A 9,839-nucleotide genomic window follows, 5' to 3' on the forward strand; every position below is an offset into this window, starting at 1 on the left:
TACATTTAAACACTGGAACGATCAGTTCGAACGCAGCAACAATTATTTCATAAAACTTACCCGTTTTCGGATCCGTCAGCGGAGGATGAAAGATGTCTACGTTAACCAACGGATACGGAAAAGTTATAGGTAAGCAACTATTCCAATTAGAAGTAAAGACTAGATCCAGTTGCTTCTATTTCAGGTTTGTTATCGAGCATGTTTATTTTAAGCTATTTAAAAGAAAGGCATCTACAAAAGAAAACTCCAATTCTGTATATAACTCATTATTTGAGTTAAGCGGTAAACTGCGATTGACTAAGAAAAGTGTTTTAGAATTTAGCTTTAATTTCAAGATTATCAAAATCCTTTCAATCTTTAAATTAAAGAATCACCAGAATCCTTTTAAGAAACAGCGTTTAATACCCCTCCTCCCCTGGTTGAGGGGACAACCAGTTTCCATTAGAGCTTAAGTATCACGTTAAAGAAGAGGGAAGTTGAACAGAACAGTGTTAGTTTTTGAGAGGAACTTTTTGATAGTACCAAGAAAGTTGTTTCACAATCCTTGTCATACTTAATTGGACCAAGTTACTATTGTTACTGAGGTCAACGAAAGAAAAACTTATTGTTTGCTTCCCTCATCCTCAGTAAATAATTTAAATAATTCACTTTATTTACTCAGGATGAGGGAATATATTGAAAGTGAATTATTATCATTATTATTATTGTTATTTTTGCTTTTATTATTACTAAAATTAATTTTAAAATTGTTTATTTCACGCTTTTTATTATTGTCATTTTTCCTCTTTAAAAGTAGAATTGTTATAATTTTTGTAACGGGAAAAAAGCTGCCTAGTGCACTTACCTAAGCGAGACATATCAATGCGTGATGAGTTGTCCATATTGTTAGTATTTTGAAAACGAACCTGTTTCTTGTTCTTCTTATTATTAAGTGGGTTAGTAAAAATTAACTTAAGTTTAGAGTGCCTTGAAATAAATACCAAAACTTATGGCCAAATATGTCATCAGCTAAGGAAAAAGGTACAATAAGTTTTAACGACTTATATTTCAGCTTATATTTTAAACTACTTGGATTGATATTAGCTATGGAGGAAGATCTAGCAACTGGTTGCTTAGAAGGTCTGATGCAATTAGTGCACATTATGACATTTGAGCAGTTAGTTTCATTGGCGACGGACGTGTTTGAACTCGTAGGAGGCTCACAACAGGTCAATTCATCCTGCAAGGATGCACCTTCGACAACAGTTGGCTTGAAAATAGAAGTCCATGGAGTAACTGGTGATCCCAAAAAAGATTTATAACTTTATGTTTCGCTGTTCTGGCACCACGTATTCTTCGTCTTCAAACTTATATACCTCTGATTGAAATTCTATGTATCAAACGATGTACCAAGGCTGACATTGAACTTGATACATAATTTATTAACGTGAACCTTAAAAGAGCTAATTGATCCCTTCAGAGGTTCCAAGTCTGGGCTTTTGGAACCATTTTCTCATCGCTCTCCCCAACTGCCAAAAGCTTTTGCTACCAAATTTATAGAACAGTTACTTTTCACACAAATTTAACACCATTAAAATGCCTTTATAATAGATAACAAGAAAGCAAAAGAACGTGAGTAATTTTTAGAGCGGTATTTAAATCGTAAAAGTGAAATATTTAGTAATCAACGCAATATTTTTGAATACTGTATATGTGACATTGTAATATTAAGAAAAGTTTTCCTCAAGTTTCGGGAATTGTTCATAACTGAGTATGATGTGGAACCTTTCTTAGAAGCTACAACTATACCCTCAGCCTACTTACTCACAGAGGACACAGAGGACTCACAGAGACTTCATTCAGAGCCATTCGATTCTAAGAATGACCATGTCAAATGCCTGTCTGCCTCGGTACAACTGCGACTGCAGATTCAGGGTTCTATTTCCCCGTTGATGAATTTGGGATGGGGTCAGCCCAATAACTGAAGTTGGTTTGAGCGTGTCATACGCAGACAGGCCCAAAACGGGGTCAGCTGTGGATTCAGGTGTATACGGTGGTCGATTTATTCGACGGTGTCGCTTTTGTAGAATTGATATCGCTGAACAGAGTCACGCTCATTTATGTGCCGGGCCACAGTGGACATATGGACGAGGTTGGCGATGGGCTGGTGGGGGTCAGGCTTGCCTGTCTGCTCGCTGCGAATAGCCTCCACTCCCAGGACGCGAAGGGGTGTTGTTTCTTCCAGCGCGCTCCGGCAAGTGGAGGATGAACAGGGGCGTGGCTCGCGCTATTGCTAATTTCTTCACGTGACACTGCCCGGTGAAGTATCACCTACATTATTTCCCACCTAATGTGCAACATCTTGTATAATTACATAACATCACAACAACATGAATATATATTATAAGATCTCACTCAAGATGTCAACGATCTTTTTAGATTAAGAAGTGATTTGTTCTGTCAAAATTGAATAATATGTATATACGCAAAATATAACTCCATATTGGAAACATATTTATTCTGTAGTGATATACATAGCTCGAATGTTGAGAATGCATTTCAATAAAACATGACACAAAATGTTATTTAAAGAAATATCGAAAGACATTATCTCAATTTCTACCAGTTTTTATTACTAGAAGCATGCAAAACTATGGCAGATGCAGCAATATGTTTTTTGAATGCCGTGTTTAGTATCAAATTGAGTATATGTCGAAATATCAACATATTAGCGTAAAAAAGTAGGTAGACGCGGTACGCGTTTTTCCAGGTATTAAGGACGAGCAAGTAGCTTATGCAAACAAATGAAAATAAACTTGGGTCAAACCAATGGTTTGTATTATAACACTTTTCTCTTCAACAAGTGAAAATACTGCTTTGAAAAACAATATAAACAATAACCACATTGAAAATAATTTTTCATTCATTTACGAAGCTATTTCATGCATTGCATATATTTAGGATGAACGGTATATAGCAGTTTTTGAAATAAAACAAAAATTAATTTTATGAAGGGTTAACATAAGGCTCGATTTTAAGGGTTAATTGTGTGAATTAAGAAAAATAATTATATTTTTTAATAGCATAGAATTTACCGTTACCTTTCTGCGTTTATAGAAATTTGAAAAATCTTGCGGTTTTGCTAATATAAGGGGCCAAATAATCAAATTTTACAAATTTCATGAGGCGATAACTTGAAAAGGGGGAGCAGGTGGAAAAAAATTTTCTTCCAATAAAATGAACTATTTAGTAATGACTGGAAGCTGTTAAAATTTCAGACTTTTGCAACCTGGGGTTTAGGAGAAAAACGACACCAAAAATTTGGGAAAAATGGATTTTATATAACGATAAATTTTAACGGCCATTTTGTTTTTTTTTAAAGTTATATAGTATGCCGTGATAGAAGAAGCAACCCACTACTTTTCTGCGTTTGCAAAATTTACTACAATAAATAGTTGAAAAATTGCATTTTAAGGGTTTTCGGAGGGTATAATTTTTAGAGGGGTGGAGATAGGTAAGAATTATGTTCTACGAAAATTAGTTTCTAGTAAAGACCTATGTACATATAAAATTTCAGGTTTCTATCTTCAAGGGTGTAGAAGTTTTGTAAACAGACGCACGGACAGATGGACGGACGGACGGACATAGTAAAACTAATAAGCACTTTTTTCCGAAATTTTTTTTAAAAAGTGCTAAAAACTGTTAATGTAAAGTTTCTTTTTGAAGGGTCTTACTTTCATTTGAGTTAAGTTTTCGAAAATACTGCAAATTTGAGTTGGCAACTATTATTCCTTTATGACGTTTACGTGTTGTTTTGTACAAGTTTACAAGAAAACCAAAAATAGACTTAAGAAAGAAAAAATTTTTGTTTTAAACGAAAATGTTAGAGAGAAAATATATCGAATGATTTCGAATTATTTGATAGTGGATATTTGATAGTTCCCAACACTACAAAATGACATCAAATATCAAAATATTTGTTTAGCAGGGATTTTTCATCTTGGCTTTTGATTTAACATTAGATGCATCAGGAAATCAGATATGTCAGGGTCTATTTAATCAAGGCACAATTAGAATTGAGGCAAGGTTGGCTCAAGCTCAAGCATTTGTATTGACTGCTATTGTTTATGGAAAATTTGATGCAAGTGTGGAAATTAGCAAAAATGGAAACATTTTCAAATACCTACATATAAGTAGATCAACTGGAAAAATGGTTCTAACATTCAAAATGATGTCATCGTCTCATACACTTGATATAACATTTTGTTGTGACGACAAGAATATCTTATCTGTAAAAGATATTTGTCTAGTTGAATTCAAGAGAAAAACAAGAAAAATGTAAAGGAACTTTCTTACGTATTTCGAACTAAAGAACTAATACATATATCAAAATTTTGAAAACTATTCGTTCGGAACTTTGTTTAATGACAATATAGGCTATGAACTTAAAGAAATATTAAACAAATTCAATGTGATATTGACCAATGGAAAAATCAAACGGGACTTAATTTCGCATCATATAAAAGAAAATAATAAGGTTTATGAATTAAATGAGCTAGATTTATGAATACTTTAGATATAAAATATTCAAATTGTAACAAATATGCAAGAAAAAAATTTAGAGGCGTGTTTGTTTTAGATCAAGTACCAAACAACCTTGAGAGATCTCCCGTTATAATTATAAATACTGATAAAGCAAAAGATCATGATATAGCCCAAAAAAAAATGGTTGTATAGAATTCTTTGATTCTTATGAAGCGCTACCAAATACAAAGAAATTATAAATGTTTTAAAAGATAAATGTGTTGTTTTTAACAACAAGCAATTATAAAGCACCTTGTGGTTGCTTAAAAATTGATATATTCACACGTTCGAACCAACATCAAGTACCGAGCTGACCCGATTCCACGTTCATCGATTCTGAAATAGAACCTTCAAACTACAGTCGCTGTTGTACCGTGGCAAACAGACATGGTTATTCTTAGAATCGAATCGCTCTAATGAAGTCTCTGTGAGTCCTGTGGGCCAACTTCTATCCTGCGGGGGTGCAGTCCGAATTCAGCTGGTCCCTCCCAGGCAGGCCAACCCCTGGAGCTTTTCCAGCTTGAACCACACATCCGCTTGCTGAGCCATACGGCCAGGCCCTGTTCTCAATTATTCGTCGCCCTATGCGGTTTCTAAAAAGTGCACTTCCCCTCGCCCTTTCCTTCTTTCTACCTCTGTTAATACTGTAAACGAAATGTAATAAGCATTGTACATTGTGCATCATAAATCATTTTCTTGCGGGATTAATTATATAACTAAAGCTTGGAACTAAACTTTCAGCTTTTTGTTTTATAAAGTCAACAATAAGGTAATTTAATTAACTATGTTTTATATAATTATGATCAGATTTATTTCAATAATTTAATTTTTGTGCTGATTTCATTATTTTTTTTAACTGTCCTCCCTGAATTTATTTCAGGTGACTTTTTCATTTTTTGCTTTCATTTTGTTTTAAGATCCAATCAGTTTCTCTAGCCAGTTCTTCTTCGTCAGTTTTATACACAATAACTTCGGCATCTTCGTTTTTCTTTTCTGTTGATGCAGGTTTTATTTGATTTTTTAAATCTACATTCTCTGCCTATAATTTGCAGATCTCGTTTTGTAGCACCTTACAACCCTAAAATAAACCGCACAGCCCTAAAATGAAGGCTGAAAATCCAAAAAAGCCCAAGCCTCCTCTGGTTATATTGAGCAATATTAATAACCACTCCCACATAGTTAAGATATTAAAAGAAGAAAGAATAAACGTTAGGATCAATACGATGAATAATGACCAATTAAAAATAAATGTGGAAAATGAAAATGAATACAGATTACTGACAAAAGCTACAAATAAGGCTAGACTCGAGTGGCATTATAGTCACCTCCTTTTAGATATCTGTGTCCATGGTGGACAGTATACAGTATCAACACTTTCTTTTATTAGCATTGCGCTGCCTCCTCTTGGCTGATTGCTGGGATGTACCGCTTTATAGTAATCATAGCCCTTTATTTTAAGGCCCGTATAATATGTCAAATGAGCCTCCGACAGCAAACAAATATCTACATTTCTCGTTTTGAGAACGACCTCCAATTCTTGTTTCTTATTAAGAACACCATTAGCATTCCAAGTTTCTATACGTACGGCATTTACGTACATCTTTTCTTAATTTCTTTAGTGTCCCCGTATACACCTCAGTGTATGCATTTTCTATTTTAATAATCTTTTATAGAGATCTCATCAATTCTAATCAACATTTGCATAATGTCTGCGTCAGTTCTTTTTATTTGTTGGGTTTTTTTTCTCAGGTTCCTTCTTATATATATATATTTATTTATTTATCCCAAAATTTATTTACCATTATTTACATAGGTATTAATTTTTTTTTGTACAGAGATTTAGACTTATTATAAGAGTCTTTACAGCTGTCAATACATATATAATTTTTAATATTAAGTTTCTTTTAGTTTAATTATACTTTTTAAGGCAAAAATGGGAAAAACCCTCATATAAATATTATGTTTATATAAAACTTAAAACTAGTTATAACTATACCTTTAAAATTCTAAATAAGACTAAATAATTGGAGTATTTACAACCAATGAAAATTTACTTACCAGAATATAAAATTACTTTATTTGATAATATGAAAAGTTAGGTAGAGAACAAAGATTCAAGTGGTTTGGTCGTCTGTTGCCGTTAAATTTCTTATAATGGGGTTTTTGAAATGCAAATTCTTCTCACAAAAGTTATTATATAGTTTGGTTGCTTTATTAGCTATAAGATCAGTATTGGTTTTTTCATGTAACTTAGTCGTTGAATAATACAAAGGAAGATCTAGAATCATTTTTAATATTTTGTTTTGTAATACCTGCAATTTTTGTACATGGCTTGCTTTGAATAATAATATTTTATTGCTAACACTTAGCTTTGATTTTCTATTTATGAATGGATAAAATTATCGAATTAATTTATTTGTTTTATCTACAGTTGCACTTATATGACTTTTGAATGTTATTTTCTCGTCAAATATAATTCCCAAATATTTTATGGAATGACACCATGGTATATGTTTATCGTACAATTTTAATTCGTTGCTTGGTAGATAGCGTTCCTTTCTTCTTTTTGTGAAAAAAATACCTACAGTTTTTCCTACATTTATATTAATTTTCCATTTTTCAAATGTATTTCAATATTAATTGATAATTTATGAGCCGTCAATGTTATATAGCAGTATCATCAACGAATATAGATAGTGATGTATTTTGAAATTTAGGAATATCGGACGTAAAAATGTTGTAAAGAATAGGGCCAAGGACTGAACCCTGCGGAACACCTGCCAGAATAGGCAGCCTATCTGATTGAGTCGCATTTAACCTAACTCTAAAGCTCCTTCCAGTTAAAAAACTTTGAATTATTTTTAGGACATATACGGGAAAATTAGCCTGTTTCATTTTGTGCAACAATCCATCGTGCCACACGATGTCTAGTTCAATCATGCCAACTGATTTTTTATTTTTTAAACTATCTTTGACTAATTTTTTAATTCTTAACAAAGGGTGGATTGTATTGTGATTGCATCTAAATCCAAATTACTCATCTGGGAAAAGATTTATATCCGAAATATTATGTTTACTTAACCTAGTTTTTATAATTTTTTCAAATAGTTTAGAAATATTACTTAATAAACTTATGGGTCTGTAGCTATTTGGATCATCATAAGGTTTATTTGGCTTTAAAATTGCAATTACACCTGATTCTTTCCAAATCTCAAGGAAATAACCCAATTTAAAACAACAATTGAAAATAAAGGTGATATAAAGTACAAAACTGTAAGGAAAATGTTTAATAAAGTTATTACTTATGTTATCCAAGCCAGAAGCTTTTTTAATTTTTAATCCCGCGATTAGATCAATAACATTTTCTGGTCCAATAAATTTAAAATTTGAAATATTTTGATTGTTAATAAATCTATCAGAATTTATTACTTCCTGTTCTGTTATCTGATCGGATTCAGAATCAGAAGCCCCAAACTTACTAGCAAAGTGGCTTGCCAATAATTTAGCCTTCTCTTCTGCAGTGCAAAAATATTCACCGTCTGAATTAAGAGCTGGAATAGGTTTAGATTTATTTTTAATAATTTTTGTTACCTTCCAGAAAGGTTTTGAAGCCTTATCAAAACCATGAAGCATTTTAGACCAGCCATTATTTTTAAATTCTCTAATTTTAAATTTGATTTTAGTATTAAGAAATTTCATTTGCACATAATATATTAATTCATGAGTTCTGCACCATTTCCTCCTGACATCATTTCTTTTTTTAATTAATTGAACAATAAAATCAGGTTGTTTTTAGTTTTACCAGAAAAATATATTGAATAAATTTTTAATGTATTTTCGTCATTATAAGTAATCTCAACACCGATATTTTCAATTGCCTTAGTTTTTAATTTAGATAATGGAGCGTGTTTTATTGTGTTTTTTATTATGATAGCTACACCACCACGAGACTCTACAACTCGATCACTTCTATATATCTTATATTGGGGAATAGAAATTTTTATATTATTATTAAGCCAAGTTTCACTTACTAAACAAATACCAACATTATATGTATATAAAAAATGCCTAAATTCATCAATTTTGTTGACAATAGAACGAGCATTCCATATGAAAATATTTGAAAATACATTTGTTGTATTAACCATGATAATTTTTATAATAATATTTTGTTGCCAACTGAATGACCATAGTAATCTGCTGTTCTCTGTTCTGTACAAGAATTTAAGTTTGAGAAAAGTTCTGTTAGTAAATTATTAATTTCTTCAAGAGACAGAAAATCATTTTTTATTGTATTCTTATTGTTATTTGTACTATAATTATTTTTGTTATTGTTATTTAGGTTATTAATAGTTGCATGTTGTGCTTGCGAAGCGGCTACACCAGAATAACTTTGAAGTTGTGTAGTATTAGGAATATATTTATTATTTATTTCTTGCCTTGAAGATTTTGATAATGAAGGAAAATTTATGTTCATGTTGTCGTTAATATTAAATGAATTTTTATTGAAAATTACTTTTGAATTTTGAGATTTATTTTTCAGACGGATGTATTGCGATCTGTTTGAACATTCTGGGTCATTTGCTGTGTGCTTACCTTTGCAGTTGATGCATGACATTTTAGTCTTGTCTGGACAATCGGTGGTTTTGTGATTACCAGAACAATAGGCGCAGTAAGAACTTATATTGCACTTTTTCGCACTATGTCCATACATTTGGCAATTATGAAACTGCGTGATTTTTCCAGAATGATCAAATTTTTTTGTCCACTTAACTTTAGTGCGATTTATATAGCAATGTTTTGTGTTTAATTCTTGGACGTTTACTGTATTTCTTTCAAAATAAACAATGTAAAAGAAGTATTTTATGCCGCCGTCGGTCATTTTTTCTATTAATTTTACGTTTGAGCATTTTAAATTTTTAGAAATAAGATCTTGTTTTACTTCCACTTCACTGATTTTATCTAATCTGGACAAAACTACCTTAAATGGCTTTTCATTTTTTAAATCGTGGTAAAAATATTCACAATTTTTAGATTTCAATAAAGTTATTGTTTTTTCAAAAGATTCTATAGATTTAAAACAAAATTTTATTCCTATTGATATAACCTTAATATAATAATCATTGATTTTATTTTCACTTAATAATTTATGAATAAATTCTGAATTATTTCTCACCAATGTTAATGGCGGTATTTTAATTATTTTTTGATTGTCTGAATTATGATTCATTTCGTCAATGTTATCATTATCAATTGCACTTTGTGTTTGTAATGGC

The sequence above is a fragment of the Condylostylus longicornis genome, unplaced genomic scaffold, assembly GCF_029603195.1.
Source record: "Condylostylus longicornis isolate FDR11 unplaced genomic scaffold, ASM2960319v2 ptg000214l, whole genome shotgun sequence".
In the NCBI taxonomy this organism is placed as follows: Eukaryota; Metazoa; Arthropoda; class Insecta; order Diptera; family Dolichopodidae; genus Condylostylus; species Condylostylus longicornis.